The 18,327-nt window shown below is 39.9% G+C and overlaps 1 long non-coding RNA gene across 2 annotated transcripts in view; it reads right to left on the bottom strand.

Annotated features, from left to right (window-relative positions):
• Positions 1-9,695, bottom strand: part of LOC135195654 (uncharacterized) — a 215,284-nt gene extending 205,589 nt beyond the window's left edge. For both annotated transcript variants that reach the window (XR_010310206.1, XR_010310205.1), the window contains exon 1: positions 9,515-9,695. This is a non-coding gene — a long non-coding RNA (uncharacterized LOC135195654). The remainder of the gene's footprint in view (positions 1-9,514) is intronic.
• Between the last annotated feature and the right edge of the window lie 8,632 nt (positions 9,696-18,327).

The following is an 18,327-nucleotide window of genomic DNA, read 5'->3' as shown; positions in this document are numbered from 1 at the left end:
TTCAGGGGGACAATGTACTAGACATATTATCCATGATAGTTTGAAGGAAAAAAAAAAGGGGGGGGGAAATATATACACACACACACACACACAACAACTGCTTGGGAAGACCAACAAGGTATCGCGGACTAGACAGGGTCCAACATTCTCCACCAATGGCACACGTAGAAGTTGCTTCCCCACGGTCTGCCCCATACCCTACCCTTTCGGGATAGCACCAATATGCTTGCAGTGGCCCAGGTATAAGCCAATCTGCCTGCTGGGAGTTCTACCCCCACTAATGGGGACAGACTCCCCACTCCAAACATATTGGTGGGCTTCCGGACAAAAGCCAGGAGTCCCATCCCAAAAACCAGCCCCCCCTGGGCCCTTTGGATTCCGATGGGGCTGATCCCTGGAGATGGTTCCGCCCTTAAGATAGCAATGGGAAAATCCCATCACCATCTCTTGGGTCCAAACCGTATTGGGTGGCGACTCACCACCACAACTTCCACAATTAGCTTCGAATGCAAATCCCCTCCAAACCACGAACCCCTCCCAGACTCACCCAAGCAGAAAATTTTTTCGAAAGTGGAAATGTCCACGCAAGTTAATGCCAAAAGTTTTGTAGGCGTTCCGTCAGGATCCGGCCTTCGCAAACTTGAAGGCAGAATCCCTTACCCCCTCACCACGTGAAGGAACCTACTCGAGGGGTCGCAATGAGACCTCATCTATCTTCTTGTCCGACATATTCTTCGGAGTGATGAAATGTACCCATCCACTGGACTATCCAACTGCAGAGAAGCCTCTCACAATCTCATAGGACTTGGAGAGACATGTCATTGGGCACTTCTGCATTGACAGTCTGCAGTGGATAAAGGCATCGACATTCAATGATGGGTGTCGATCCTTCATGGGTACACAAACACACCAGTAGGACAAAGTAATGACTGATCTAGATCAGCCAATACAAAGTCCAAAGCATAGATCATGAAGGACTTGGACTCGTCAACAAATGCTGACTGACTGCGTTGTCACGCATCTGAGACGTAGTCACAACATGACACCCGCCTTTTGAAGGGTTATGCTTAGAATAACCATTCAAATCATCTATCTTGTTCACCAACGATGTTAAGACACAAGATGATGAATTTCGCTAGCCATGTGCACATCAGACGATAGTCAATTGCCTTCTAAAGACCACAAAACAGAAGTTTCTCATCAGTAGTTGAATCTCATCCATGGAGAAACAATACTATATTATTAGTGAATGATTATAAAAGCGAATGTGGACCTACGTCTTCGCAGTTGAATGAGAGAAGTAAACTCTCAAGGATTTTGATCGTAGAAAAAGTTCCGTCGATGACACTAACCAGTGAAGACGGCTTTCATCCCTGTAGTTTTACAGAGGAATGAAAAAGTTAATCTGCTATTTCATTGCTCGGCGAGAATTTCGGAGTTTGCAATGAAAGCGGAGAGTCTTTCAGTATGAAAACACAGGGAATGTATTGCCTGAAGAACCGCTTCTTGTAGGTTGGATCAGGAAGGAAGTTTTTATTTACTTTGGAAGCAGAGCTAGTCAGGCGGGGGACAGGCGAAGTCTTCCGTTATTCATTTACAATTCAGGATGAACAAAGAATAATTGAACACCTTATGAATTAGGAAGTGTATATTAAATTCATTTTGCATCATCTCAGCAGCCAATGGGGTTAGTGCAATGGAACAGAAGACTAGGCTATAGCCTTCTGTTATACCATGGGGTAAACAGGAAAATGATAAGTCTAATGAGATATATATCTGTCTGAAAATTCTTGCAATGGTAAATGTGGTGCAGGAGAGATGGGCATTATGCGAGAATTCTGAACCATCCAAAGACCCAAGTCTGCGATTGCCGGGCAGAGAGCTTTGAATTGGTAGTTAACCTCGACAGAGGCGAAACAATACCAAACCAAAACGAATCTCGGAGAGCAAGCAGTACTGAAACAGAGCCCTATACCACTCGCTAGACTTGTCATACTGATTTGCTGGTAGTGCATTCCAGGAAGGAATGCGTTCAGCTAGAACCATCAAGTGCAAAAAAGATACACTCGAGCATCTGCATTTCAACCGAAATGGGAGGGGAGAAAACCCCTCTTGTTCAGTGATAATGCAAATGCTGTGGTGTTGGGAAACAATACCACTAGTTATCTCAAAATCAAAACCATTAACTCTTGGGAGACCCGAAAGGCTGTCCTGAGTTTCAGGTTAATTAAGAGAAGGTACTATTCGTCTCGGTCACATAGCAGAAGAATTAACTTACAGATATGCGCCTACTACTCGGACAATGCAACTGATAACAGAAGCACGTTGTGAGAGAAATACACTAATATATTTGTAGGTTCCTGTAAATCGCACTCCTGCCTAATTCTTCTTCATTCAAGGGACAAGAATAAGGACTGGAAGCAGTCCTCCTTCATTCTCTAATGGAGAGAGCAAAGGTGAAGTTTTCCCGAAGGTAGATTTTTACAGTGATAACAGGATACCGAAGACGACTAGTTCAAGCCAAACTGGTTGTTCCCAAAGCAGTAGCACTGGAGAGGTGTTCAAATCTCTCGGTGCTATCCACTCTGAACAAATTGACATATGTTCAGTAAGATCCTAAGATCGAACCAAAAACATAGTCTCTCGGGTTTGAACTCTTGGGAAGCAGACTCCATAGAATTCCTCTTATTTCCTTGTTCACTCTGGTATAACCAGGAAGTGGATGGAAAAAATAGAGGAGGATTGACTGTTTTTGCCCCCTCTTCCCTGAACTTGCGATGTTCTTACTCTGTTAAATGAAGTATGAAGCATTCATTTTCTGAAGCCATTTCGTTCACGCAAACGTGAGCGAAAATTGACCGGAGTTAAATGCAGTAAAAGCTGGCGAGAACTTGCTATGTCTTGCTGCGCATCGATATTCTCCGTGATCGAGCATCACTAAGAAGACTACACAGAGGACCTCCTATCTCCTTCAGATGCATTGTCCCGAGGGACAGCGACATTGATCTTGGCACCTGAAGAATAGCCGTTCCTAGCTTTCACAGGTCGTCCGAGCCACCAACACAGATTGGATGGTAAACGAAGCGGTTTTGGCCTTGCCATTAACAGACTCACTATGGCCACTTACCTTCAGAGAACCTTTAACGGAATCACACGGTGACACAAAGTCTAAGCCTCTGAAAGCCTCTTTCCTTGGTTGACACTGACACCACTAATACACTCATTACTGCGTACCTTTTCAGGTGTGTTATTAACGGAACCACACGGACTGAATACAGTGCTTCTTGCATTTTGGTGTGTGAGACAGCTACTCAAATCCTCCACAAGACACTCAAATCCTCCGCAACAGTCTCACGTCGACAAGAGTATCAATTGGCCAAACAGTAAAACTGCCAATCTTCTAACAACAGAATATGGCATCATGGTTCCTACAGGCAGACATCCACTTCAGGGTACTAAGGATCACAGACGAGGGAACCAAGGCTGACATCATCATGACAACGTTACCTGGATACACAGGCTGGTCAAATATCCTACGGAGACCCGAGGAATAAAGTCACTGAGACACTCCCTTCCCATTCCAGTGAGGGACCTTATCAACCAACCCCTGGGAGACACAAAATGAGCCTGTCACGGGAGATCTTCCTCGACGCCTTCCACAGGACGTGAGAGTGCAAATTGCCGAGGCAGATACACTCCCAATGGATGCTCTGATGGACAGGGCCCATAAGCTCTACAAGGCCACCAAGGCCTAAAGATATGCTGCAATGCCTTCAGCCAACAGCGTGGTGGTGGAGGAACCTGACGAGACAGACGTAAACCCGGTGTATTGGAGGAAGTCACCCCACAGCAGAAGCAGCAGAAGTCATCCTGGTTCTTTTATCATCAGCTGTTTGGGAAAAATGCCAGGAAATGCAGACCATCCTGCCCTTTTCCAAAAAACTAGGATGGCGGCCACACACCACAGCAGCCGTGGCCTCAAACCTCCAACACATGCCAAGTTCTGATGTCTGCTACCCAAGAGGTGCCAGGAAGCCAAACGTGCCACCTGAACCTCATGACGACGCCAGACCACTACCCTCTGCCAAACATGCAGGACCTCACCGGGGCCATTCACGGGGCCAAAATCTTTACAAAGATGGACTTACTCAAGTCCTATTTCCAAGTTCCTGTACATCCTGACGACATTCCTAAGACGGCCATCATCACACCGTTTAGGATATACACGTTCTCTTACTCCAATTTCAGCCTCAGAAATACTGGGGCTACCTTCCAATGCCTAATAGACAGCATCCTGGGGGATCAGCCTTTCTGCATCTGCTACGTGGACGACATCCTGGTTTTCTCCAAATCTCCAGAAGAATACCTGGATCATGTACAGGCGGTCCTGAAACGCCTCCAGGAGAATGCATTGGTCGCCCGTTTCAACAAATGCAATTTTGGAATGGAGAGAGTGGATATCCTCAGTCACGAGATCTCCCTGACTGGTGTTCGCCCCATGGCTCAAAGGTGGGCACAGTGAAGGAGTTCCCAACACCAGTGACAGTCAAGTTCCTGCAAGAATTCATTGGCATGGTGAATTACTATGAATTACTACCACTGAAGTCCTGAAGGGGAAGCCAAAGAAATTGAAGTGGGAAGCCGCTCAACAACGGGCTTTCAAGCTAACGAAGGCAGCCCTCACTGAAGCCACCAAATTAGTATACCAGGATCCCGATGCTTCCCTGTGACTCACCATCGATGCCAGCAACATCACCTGCAGAGCCATGTTGGAACAGATCGTGAACGGTTCTCCTCGAACGCTCGCGTTTTTCAGCCGAAGCTCAAGCCAATGGAGACCCGCTACAGTGCATTCGATAGGGAACTGCTGGCTGTCTACCAAGCCGAGCGGCACTTCAGGCACCTCGAGAGTACCTCCTTCACCATCATGACGGACCACCAGCTGCTGGTTCACAAGTTCACAACGGCGGGAGACGCATGGTCAGCGAGACAACAACGCCACCAGGCAGCCATTGCCGAGCTTGGCTGCACCATCAACTACATCCCTGGCAAGAGGAACCCTGTGGCCAACACCCTGCCAGCCTACAGCATGACATTTACCGCACTGAAGTGGGAAGACGTCCCTTTAGGCCCATCAGGCTCAATGCTCCTCTACGACACCAGCATGGGCCGCCCACGCCCATTTATACCAGCTTCACAAAGGAGACAGGTGTTTGACGTGACGTAAAACATAGACTGTCTCATCCATCAGGACAAACAGCGACACAGTTGACAACAAAATAATTCGTGAGGCACGGGATCAGGAAGGACATACAGGAGTGGGCCAAGAGGTGTGTGGCATGCCAAACAAGCAAAATCAGCCGACACACGGAATCAGGCATGGAGGATTTTCCACAACTCAGATGTCGATTCGGACACATCCACATCGACGTCGTGGGCCCTTTACCTCAGTCAGGGGACGCCAGATACCTCCTGACTATTATCGACTGATCCAAAAGATGGCCCAAGGCGACTCTGATGACAGAAGCTACTACTGGTGCGTGTGCGGAGGCCTTACTCTAAAGCTGGATCAGTTGTTTCATTATACCAAACGACATAACCACAGACTGTGGCCCTGCCTTCCTGTCTGAACTGTGGGCCTCCTTGGCTCGCCTGATGGGAAGGAAGCTCCGCAGTACAACCACATACAACCCCACGGCCAACAGCATGGTGGAGAGGACCCACCGCTCATTAAAGGGCGCCCCGATGGCACGCTGCACGGACGAAAACTGGAAGTCGCAACTATCCTCGGGCCTGCTGGGTCTGCGCACCACACCAAAAGCAAACAGGCATTAGCTGTACCACGCAAATTCTTCCCCACAGATGCGGCTGAATCTGATAGTACATCCATCCCAAAACTGCGGGAAATCACAGTGAAGTTCAAGCCCTGCCTGAAAACCTTCTCTGACAGGACCAAACACTTCAAGACCAAAGGCTTAGATACCTGCAAACAAGTCTTTGTGAGAAACAACCCCCCCACCTCCGATGAGACTGTACCAGGGGCCACACCGCATCATCAGCCGGACAAACAAGGCCTACCTCGTCATGATACATAGCCGCAAAGACTGGATCATGATCGATAGGTTGAAACCCACCTTCCTGATGGATGACGACGACAAAAGGGAAAAAACTGGCAGGAGTCCCAGAGTGCCCCCACAAATCAAGGTCTCACCCGAAGGCCCCAGCAGACCCAAACACAGTGGTGGACGCCCACGGACGACAGTCGAACCCCCAGGCACCACATCAGGAGGCATCCTGTCAGCCAAAACGCCGGATGACTCAGCAGCCGATACCACCCCAAAACCACTGATTGCAAGCACCTGGGTCGTCTCCTGCCCCCGCAAAGATACCATGCTAAAAGAGTTCCTCACTTAACATAATTTTCCAATCATTATTCATAATAATTGTCTTGGGGGGGAGTACTTGTAAAGACAGTGTCTTTCCAGAATGTTTTCATTGTCATTCAATGCTTCTGTTAACTTACTAAGATCTCTATGTATATCAGTCGATGTAGGATTCTCTGGCCTTTCAGCCCATATAATAATCATGTGTATACACAGACTACATTTGTCCATATTGTCATTTACATGTCTGTAAAAAACACAAATTGTCAAGCCATAATCCAATTCTGCGTTCGGACCTCTGTCGACCTGATCCCAGGTGTTACATGTCCATCCGCACAAGTCATTGCGTACCCCGCACTGAGCAATAAAGCATCAGTACCCAGATACCTGTCAATCTATGTCCTCACATGAACATTAGCTACGATGTATTTTTTGCATTTTCCTATATTTTTTTTATTAGTATAAGTATACATACATATTACATACAGTGTAATACATATTACATACAGTGTAATACATATTACCGTATATTTTGGCGTATAAGTCGACCCTTTAGCCCCAAAAAATCATGCCAAAATTAGGGGGTCGACTTATCTAATGGTAACAAAAAGTGAATCTTTAATATTTTGACATATTGGTACAAGAATCCAAGCTTTACAGTTGGCTAATAACAATGACAGCCTTGTTGAGGTAACTATGTATGTAAATACCAGCATTAAAAACATTTCACACTGTAATACGACAATTATAATACATTAGAACATCCATTAAATTAAATAAAATTTAAAAAATCAAAGTAACTTGAAGAAACCCCAATCGCAGAATAAGTGTAAACATTGCATAGTCATTTGTAGTACCGTAGTTGAGAAGGATGCGTTCACTCTGACAGTTTTCTATTTACCAGGGTATTGTTAAAAAACATTTATGGTATGACATCTTTATTTATCACATAAAAATAAAATAAAATTTATTGGATGGTAAATATTTTTTTAAAATCCTTCAAAATTACTTGAGTCATCGTCACTTGAAACAATTCATCAAACATTAACTTGAGTGGCAGTTTGTGCATACATATATATATGCGTAGGCTGTTATGCAGCGTTAGTTAGCGCTTTGTTTGTTTACATTACACTCGAGTAACGTATCTTTCGTTTCGTCATTTCTAATCATATTTGCAGGTATTCATCTTTTATATATTACACAGATTTGTTAATATACCGAGTATATTACCTGTATTTCATATGGTAAGTAGAGCAACATATGTACCGTAATAACATTCAGGTTATCTTATATGATACGTTTTACCCTGCTGCTATATTGAGCATTTGGTTGGCCTCCACAGTTTTAATCGGGTCGACAAATTAAATACCCGATATTAGTTAAAACCATAAAAATTTACTCAGAATAGGGGGGTCGACTTATCTTCCGGTCGACTTATACGCCGAAATATACGGTACATACAGTGTAATGTATATATACGTAAGTTTTGTATAATACGTATAATGGTGTTTTAAGTACTAATTAATTTTGGAATTAGGACCTTTATTTCAGTCTCTGTATTATGACAATTGTAAATGAATTGTCATACTCAACTTTCTTGCACAAAATAGTGACTTAAATATGTACACAATACATATCTGAGAAGTTTACCGGTTATTCATGCAGATTGTCATCAGCTATTCATGTAGTAGTTATAATCGTAATGCTCACACATCTTTACTATTTACATTTTGGATAAGTGAATAAGTTTGACTACTGGATTACCACCATAAAGTGACACAATCGCCTCCGCTTCCTAGGCCACTTGTCTGTTTTCACACCATAAGAAATTAATGTAGGATTAAGTGAAGATTTTGAATACATAGAATGCAAATTTATGAATTTTCAATACTAATGATATCTTGCTCCAATTATAATTTAAAATTTCATTGTGCATTTTATTTCACATATATCACTGTTGCCAATTGGTATGTGTTACCCTCCAAACTGGGTATAAAACTTACGCAAAACAGTGGAAAGAAGTGAAATTAGCGTATTTATTTGTAGTATACATACATAAATATTAGAGCAATTTTATCATTATTGCATTACTGACAACTAATTTAGTTAACAAAATGTTGTTTTATTGTGCTGATTACAACCACAATCATTAGTAATATCAATAAACGTTACAAATATACGTAAATATAGTATAGGGTAAAAAACCGCATGGTACAGGGGTGGACCATGTACGATCAATGTGTACAACCCCAAAAAAAGTACATTATAACGCGTCCTGACATCAGAGATGGGCATCAGACGCGACTTGTTGTTGGTGAGAAACGGAGCTAAAGACCTCTACTCCGGTGTCAGGACACGTTATAATGTACTTTTCTTGGGGTTGTACACATTGATCGTACATGGTCCACCCCTGTACCATGCGGTTTTTTACCCTAGTTCAAATGAGCGATGGGAAGGCTGGGAAGGACGTGGCCCCCATTCTGGAGACGAACGGGACAAAATTCGAAGAGACGCCATAGTATTGGATTTAAAAAGTGCCTTGAAAACATACCTATTTTACGAAGACCTCACATGATTCGTATGACGCTTTCATATATCTCATTTTGTTGACGAAACTTCAATCTTTTGAATGGCATGTTTAAAGATGTAATATTATTGTTGTTTCACCAATAAAATGTCGAGTGGGAAAAGGTGGTCTTTTTGAGTGAAATGGTCGCAATTCAGTCTTTTACCCTACAACAATCTCTCACAATATAGGTATTTACCGTTACCAGTTATTTCCCATCTACTGTTTAGATTTTAAAATTTAATCCATGAGAGTCGTTGAAGGATTAGATAGCCTAAAGTACAAATTTACCTTAGGCTAAGCCTACTATCTTGTTCCGATTAGGCAACTTACATTAAGTTAGGTACCTACCAATGTCATCTACCACAATAAATCTACACTTTCACACACCAATTACAATGTACTCTTCACTGGTTTGCTCTACTAGATTTAGCTATGAGTGAGAAATTAGGAGCCTATGACCAAAACACTAATGAAACTCTGAAGGTAGGCCTACCTACACCTTACCTAAGATCAGCACTAACATACCTAAGCACTTAAACTGTCATTAAGCCTGTTCACTTACCAATCACTGTTGATGTCCTTCTAGTCACTTATACGAAAATGACACACTATTCTAGGTTTTACATTAAATCAAATACACACACAAAACGACACACTTTTTCCTAAAATACTTTCAACATATACCTAAAACTATTAATTAGGACGACCGACACAATACGCAATGTTTTACTGGACCAGTAACTTGGTCACGAACGAAATTCAAGATATGACAGACTAAATGCGCAAGTTGTTGTATTTATTTCTCTTTTCTTTTCTTTTGCATTTCCTGCGATCGTCTTCGATAACCTGGCAGACAACTTATTAATTTTTCAACTTAACTGGAAATAAAATGCCTGTTTTGAATAGAACTGCTTTTGACTTTATACCTCCCGCCTTCATAACTGTCAAGTTCCAGTGGAAATTTAGCAGCCGATGCCAGAAATTTCACTACGAGTTAGTCAGCAGGCATGGTGAGAGGTATGATATAGACCCCTGAATTCCTTTGATCGACGGAAATTACATATTCGTAGTACAGAGTGAAAAGGTTATTCAACGAGTGGATAACGAAAACTAATATTTCATAACTACAAGAAACCAGAAGTATTTCTGTCTGTTAATCTGTAGATATTTTAGTCAATCTATCAGGGAAATCCCCAAGCAAACTTATTCTTTAATTACTCACTGTTGCCCGTCCTTAGCTACGAGGTAAGATTCTGTAACGTTTTCGACTTACTTCTCTAAAAGACTTCATATCCTTCGAATCTCATGAGTCTGTCAATACAAGCTCACCTTACATTTGTTTCAAAGCCCTTCCAGAGTCTCATCTAGAAATCTTTCATAAGGGCCCACTTAGGATTCATACAAACACACACACATACACATACACACACACACACACACACACACACATATATATATATATATATATATATATATATATATCTATATATATATATATATATATATATAATATATATATATATATAATTTTTCGTTCACCTGCCTGACGCACGATTCATGCCTTATTAATCTATTTTTCTTTTCGAAGTTGGAAGAAATCTAATGTAATGACGTTAAAAACAGTCATTGATATCTTTAGAACATCATGTTATGTTTTTGTGTAAAACTATTTTCCATATGGCAAAATTGATGTGAACGAAACAAAGTGTTAAAAAAGTCATATCACAACCACTGACGCTCATTACGAAATAGATAGGAGACAAGTATCGTATAAACATAGTCCTTACATTATCATTTCAATATTAAGTTGAAAGTAATTGAACGATTCCATTTGTTAAATTTTACAGAAAACATTGGAAACTCACAAAATGCTATCAAAGATGAATATATATAATATATATATATATATATATATATATATATATATATATATATATATATATATATATATAACCTAAAAGTGTGAACCACCGTGACCTTACTCTATTGCGTTCGCGGTCGTTATGTGTGCGGGAATCTAATGTCAGTGTGTCATTTATCGGTCTAATAAACATCCCAGGCTGAGCGAGAGACAATTATTGCACTGCATTCGGTGCAAGTTCCTGTTAGAGAGATATCAAGAAAACTTAATACCGAAGAGAATCATACATAGATGCATTAAATTGTTTAGAACATGGGCCTAGAGGTGGAACTCCTCGAAGCACCACAAGAGAGCGACAGTACAGTAGTATAAATGTTGCTGAGCAACATCCATTTATGAATTTTGAATTCTAACAACTCGTACGATATTGTTGAACCAGGAATCATGACTAGGTCTATGCCTATGACTGGTGTCTGATGAATAATTTAGATGGAGAGGGGGAGATTTTTAAAAATACACTTAAAATCTTTTATAGGTGTCTAATGAATAAGCAAACTTACCTTTGATAGATGAGAGATTCAGTTAAGCTTACTTTTTTGTTTTATTCTTTATCGGGGTCCAGTAAACACCACGGATAGGGAAGGAAACAGATTTAATGATGCAAGCATTTTTTTCTGCAAAACCTAAATAATGCATTTTACTGGGAGATACTTTATTGGCATCGGCCTAATCCCTCCATCAATCCTATTCCTATGGCACCACCGATCCCCTGGCATCTGGCTACGAACTCCATCGCGTGAAAGCATCACTAATGATAACAGTTATTTCAAAATTCCCTTCGCTGACAACCGAAGCCTTAAATTGCATGTTTATACAATATTTTCTGCTCAAAATTACTTTATCTTTCCTTCCCCAAAATATTTGCATACATTGTGTTACACCCTGTCAAAGAATAACCCTAGATCACAGCAATAGGTTTTCATTGTTATATATATATATATATATATATATATATATATATATATATATATATATATATATCTGAAATAGACTTAAGCGATCAAGTCACCTTTCATATTTCTTATCTTTTCAGCTACTTATAATATGCTTATGGTAGCAGGTCTAGCCATACATGTGAAACTAATTTTGATTAATTTCTATTTAGAAGAAATGAACAGACACGGAAAGATCAACCCAAGAAAGCTTTTATGAAAGTAAGCCTTTTTAATGTATTCGTCGGTTTAGACTCACACAGCTTTCCAACGCGTCCGGATGAAACAGGATATGCAAGAAATTTGATAAAAAAAAAAAAAAAAAAAAAAAAAAAAAACAAAAAATAAATTGTATTCGTTTGATTTTTTTATGATTGTTTTTTGACTTTGAATAGCTAGGAGTGAGTGAATTATGTTAAACAATTATGAAAAGGATAAGAAAAAAACATGGCCGATAAAAAAAGATAACGGGAATAATCAAATAAAGCAGATGAATATAGATATTGTCGATTTAAATATTCATTCACATTACATATCCGAGACAATATACTGCTGAAAACAGACCTAGGCTAATCATGTGTGAAAATCAGAAGCCAAATTTAACCCCATTAGATGTCATGCAAATGATTTTATTGATCTAAGGACAAAATCAGTTTAATTACACATTGCTATTAAAGAATATTGACACCCTGATGTGTTATTTATCGGCTGTAGGAGACGAAATGACGACACCCCAGTACAGTACGATACGTTGGGTCAAGAGTCGAGCGGCAGTAAAGCCAACTTCAAAATGCTTATGCTGTCATGAAGCTAGAAGTTGAGAATAAAACTAGAGTTCGTGGACTCGTCGGTATATATTTTCCTTACTTTGCAAAATTACTATCTTTGATATGTTGGATAAATCCACTTAATTCTAATGTAATTTAATTCAAGTATTGCACCTTTGAAAGGAAATATTGTTGTTAAGTAAATAATATGGCACCTGCGTATCTGATATTTCCATAACAAACAATGAATTAAGAAACTAAGACAATTCTTTGTGTGGTGACTGTACACACATATGATATATATCGTATTAGATTAATTCTAATATATATAATTATATATATATATATATATACATATATATATATATATATATATAATATATATATATATATATATATAGTATATATACATACAGTAGTAGTTGTTGTTGTTGTTAAAATAACCATTAACTAAGTACATTTTTTACTAATAATGATTTATGAAACAAAACAATGTTCTAACTTCTATTACTCATATCCGTGAAGGGAGGGCACTTGACCAGGTGGTCCCCTTTTAAATCCGCCGCTGAAGAAGAGATACAGTGTGACAGGGAAGTATAAGTTCATACAGCTTATTCTATTTTCTCTTTATTCCTTCTGTATTTTTTCATGCATGACCATTAGACTTTTTCATAATTTGGGAAACTTAGGAATTTGAGTGTCATAAGCTCATAAGTGAATTAGGCAAAGAAATTAACATAAACTTGTCCCGTGGATACGAAACTACCGAAATAGAACACTGCCTCCAGGAATGCTTGTAGTCTTGATAAGATTTGGCAACCATTCTTTGTAGCTCGTAGGACTAGACATGGAACTATAAACTGTTTAAAGTTCCATGGTACTAGACTAACCATACTTGTATTGCAATAGCTACAGTTCCCTCATCAAAAGAGATTGCGCTCTCAATCCTTACCTTTAGAGAATGAGAGCAAAACCTTGTTTCTTTTCAGTTGTCTCCTTTCATCCTCTTTGCGTGGAGAATTCACTGATTTCTTCAACATTTCTATTTTCAGTGATCATCTGTTGAAAATTCTGATCCGACGAAACAACAATTATTTTATGTTTGGAATCCGATGATGAAGTTGATTTTTGGGTTTAGCCAATTTTATAATACTTTCAGTACATAACCGTTATTAAAAAATATATCTTTAACCTACAACCTTTAGGAGTTGTCTCTCTCTCTCTCTCTTCACCAAGCAAGTACAAGATGATCTTTAAGATTTGTCTCTCTCTCTTCACCAAGGAAAATAAAAGATGATGCGCCTCAGTGGCGTTGTCGGTATGGTGTTGGCGTGCCACCTAGGTGGCCGCGAGTTCGATTCTCGGGCATTCCATTGAGGAGCGAGAGATGTGTATTTATGGTGATAGAAGATCACTCTCGACGTGTTTCGGAAGTCACGTAAAGACGTTGGTCCCATTGCTGAAAAACCACTGGTTCCATGCAACGTAAAAATAAAATAAAATAAAAATATGAAACAAGTTGCAATGGATTTAGCAGTGGATTAAAGGGGCAATTAGTTAATTCTGAGAACGATGCTCTTCACTTATTCAAACAAGAGGCATGGATGCATCCGGTCACTTAGTATTTTAGCAACTGCACATCAAAACAGGAAATTTTATGACAGTATAGACACTAATTTTTTTCTGCTACCTGTTACTAGTATCAGTAAATGTTGAAAATGCTTTATTTTTCTTTAGAGAATTATGTATCTCTTATTTCAAATCCAGATACTTAAAATCATAATTTTAACTTTCCATTAAATTTACTAAAGCATTCATTGAACCAGCCAATCTGCTTGTGTGACTATATAAACATATGAAAATCTCTTTTTGTTATGTTATTTTCCAGCTGAAAAGTTATGACAACATTACCAATAACCGGCACATGCTAAGTACCATCTGTATTCTACTGAAGCCTTATAATACGATTTTATCGTAAACTTTATTCATTTTATTGAGGGGCCAAATTAAAGTACTTTTCTCTTGGATGCTATTATTTTTCCTGTGCAATTCAACAATAACTTAGAACTGGCTGGTGACTCATTTGCATGGTGCTCGTGCAGAAGAATTTCACGCAAAGTATAAGACAAAATGGTGTTTCGAGTCTAAATTAAACGCAGCTTATTCTTTTTTTTTATTCAGGAAAAGTTTAATAATCATTAAATTACTGATCGGGCTCTCATTTTATACCAAGAATAGTTATTCACATCCTTATAGTAAATCAGCACAAACTGGCCTCTAGATATAGTTGCACGTAAAAATAGTGAGGAAATTTACTCTGTTCAGCGAAAAACAGGAACTAGAACAAATTAGACATATACTTATACTGTAGCTGGTTCGTTAAAATTCATGAAAATATATAAAAGTAACGTTTTAAAATCCCGTAAGATGGATTGTTCGAGAGAAAGCGTCTGCGTATCTGAGATTGAATGGAAGTGAAGCCATCTCCCACCTTCAACCTCTCTCGTCCGCCTCCCTTCGGGCACCCCAACTCAGCTCGGGGGAAGGGGAGGAGAAGCGTAGAAGCAAAAATCTCAACGGTCCCATATCCTCAAGAAATAACCTCTTACTCATCTGGCCCTTTAAATCGATGTCCTTATTTCCGAATCGTGTAAAAGACATATGGCTTGTCACCATCTTACGAGAACCACTTGACCATGTATTTTCACTATGAATCGGCACTTCGTCTATCGATTCTCTCTTTCCATGAGCATCGTTACTTTACCAAATGATTAATATGTCTGCATTTCTTTTTAGTCACTTGTGCAAAGTACTCTAATGGTCACCAATTGCTACAAAGTTCACAATAATAAGGCTCGTTGTAGAATAAGTAGTCTTTCTACCAACATGGGCCTCTTAGGCAACCCATAAAGAACATGGATGATCAAAAGAACAGATTTTTTTTCTTTAACCGTGCGTAGTTTCTTTGTTATGATATTTTCCAGCTGAAAAGTTACTGACAACATTAACAATATGCTGCACATGCTACGCACCCTCTGTATGTTTCCTTACATAGCTTTTATCCGATATCATTTTACTGCTCGGTAATCTCGTACAAAAATATTTCGAGCAATTATGAAAGTGAAGTATTCCAATTGACGAGATTGTTGCATCTGAAAAGAAAATGGTTCATCAGTTGGGCGCATGCCGCGTCCAAAATATATTGACATATATTTCAGAAGTAGGGTGAAAGAAGCATTTTGTAACATGAAGTGCATCGGTAGGATGGAAAACATACTCTAGTACCTACCATTCGTCATCTTTTGTGGCTATGGAAAATTTAAGTATAATTAAGCGAAGCATTAAAACCCAAATAACTATGCAAGATGGACTAACAGTTGACAATATACTCGTAATACAGTACTTTACAATAATGTGCCAGCACTTTTATTTATTACATATATATTTATGGGAAAATCAAAGACAAAAAAAAGTCGATGATGCTCTTTGCATATTTTGCTCAGCATTACCATTAGCATTTAGCCAACCAAAATTTTGTCCTCTTGATTCCTTTCATTTTGCAGACTTTCATTTCACCACGTAGGATTACAGGGGGCGTCATATTGGGGGCAAAGACCCCAACAAGACGCTGATGACCCCACTCTCCACAAATTTTGGTTTGCCCCCTAGCCTTTGATAATAATAATAATGACAACCGTAAAATTCACTCAAATGAACACAATAAAGTTCTTCTATGACTTCAAAATGTGCACATATATCCGTTAATTTCTCGCCGGGGCTTACAGGGCGGTCCCCACCCCCTATCCCCACCTGATAGGGCTCGCTTTGCTCGCCACCCAACCCATACAATAAGTTCTAAACAGTTGCCCCCCAAACCGGCCCCGCCCCCCCGAACAATCTGAAATGACGCCACTGCTTAGGAACAAGCAGCATCAGGAATAAAGGCTTACTTGAGGTCACTTATGGGCAGCAGAGGTAAGGACAGGCATAAAATGCCCCGAGTTAAATACTCCGAAAGCTTTCTCAACTCCCAAGTCACCTCGGTCGACATGGGACTTGAGTAATCAAGGAAGTAGTTACTGATTAGAGCTAAAAGTGATCCAAATGAAATGCAAAGAACTAAAGGTGGAACTGGGAGAAAACTCGCAGTTACACTGAGAAGGAATAGAGTTAAGATTGAAGAATTTAACAGCGATAATGGTTAAAACATAAAATAATTATGAACAACTAAGGGACGCGGCAAACACCCTTTGTTAATGACTACAGTGCACCAATTGAGGTGCGCTGACGGCACTATCCCACCATAGGAAATGGTTACCGATGACACAGTAGGTAGGTCTATGCACTCCAGAAACTAAAATACAATATTCACAAGGGAAGAATGTCAGATCCGAGTGGATTTTAACTTTGACCACCACGACAGAAATTGGTGATACCACTGAGCTGTTACCATGAAATATGTGGTTACCCTCTTGTCAGGTAAATAGTACTAGAGCACTAGAGCTTTCTTATAATTGACTTGGAAATCAAGTTAATTATAAAATTCCATACTTCTCTCATAAATGCTCATGGACTTCCGGGATGTAAAATTTTCCAGCACTGCAAATCATTCAAGAATTTTACTGTCACATTTTCATCAACGATTCCAAGTATCTGACAAATTCAGCCCTTTGCATTACCCAAGCAAACAATTGAAACTTGGGACCACATCTTTAATTATTTCTTTACTAATTGTGCAAAATCAATAACTCCATAGTCCTCCATGTTTTCTTTCATGAACAGTAATCAGCAAGTCGCTGTCATAAGGAATAGGCCTCAGTATATTTAAAATTCTGCCTCTTATGATACAAATCTTTTGATCTACCTCTTGACAAATGCGTTAACGTTATTTAAAGGGATCTTGATTTAATTCAAGAAATTTAGGCTATTAAGCCATGTACTACTGGAGCAATGTCAGTTATTAAGAAATGGAATGGAATGGAATATGGAATTTAGGCCAAAGGACCAGTATTGGGACCCATGAGGTTATTCAGGGGTGAAACGGAAACTGAGAATAGAAAGGTTTGAAAAGTGGTAAAAGGACGAAAACCTCGCAGTTGCACACTGAAACAATTGATAGGAGAGGGTGGAGAGCAAGATAGAAGGACATGAATGGATGCACAGTAGAAGGAATGAAAGGGGTTGCAGCTAGGGACCAAAGGGACGCTGCAAAAACCCTTAAGTAATGCCCACAGTGGACCCCGTGAGGTGCACTGACGATACTACTCCCTCCTACGGGGAATGTCAGCTATTAAGCCTCAAAGACAGTGAAAAAAGGGAGTTGGAATGGCTGAGAGCCAGACAGAGAAATCGAAAAAATGAACAAAATGAAGTGTAAAGATCTCAAGATGGAACTGGGAGTAAAGCCCAAAGTTGCATTAAACAGTAACAATTAGAAGTGTTTGATAGCAAGACCAAAGAAAGGGAGCAGGAACTGAGTTAGGTAAAAGGCTGAAAGATGGATGCAGCTAGGGCCAAAGGGACACTACAAGCAACTTTTAGTAATGCCTACAGTACACAAAATGATATGTACTGACTGCTCTATCTCAGTACAGAATTTTTTTCAAGGGACTGTCCAGCTTATCATCATCATCGCCAGTGTTTCAATATCAGATTTCCAATTTAAGAGGAGAGACGTGCTGCTCCCACGGCCACCTATATCCTCCTCCCTTTTATTTCCACTGCTTTTCTCATACATTTAAGGCATAAAAATCCA

The sequence above is a fragment of the Macrobrachium nipponense genome, chromosome 16, assembly GCF_015104395.2.
Source record: "Macrobrachium nipponense isolate FS-2020 chromosome 16, ASM1510439v2, whole genome shotgun sequence".
In the NCBI taxonomy this organism is placed as follows: domain Eukaryota; kingdom Metazoa; phylum Arthropoda; class Malacostraca; order Decapoda; family Palaemonidae; genus Macrobrachium; species Macrobrachium nipponense.
This window is presented reverse-complemented; position numbering and strand designations above follow the sequence as displayed.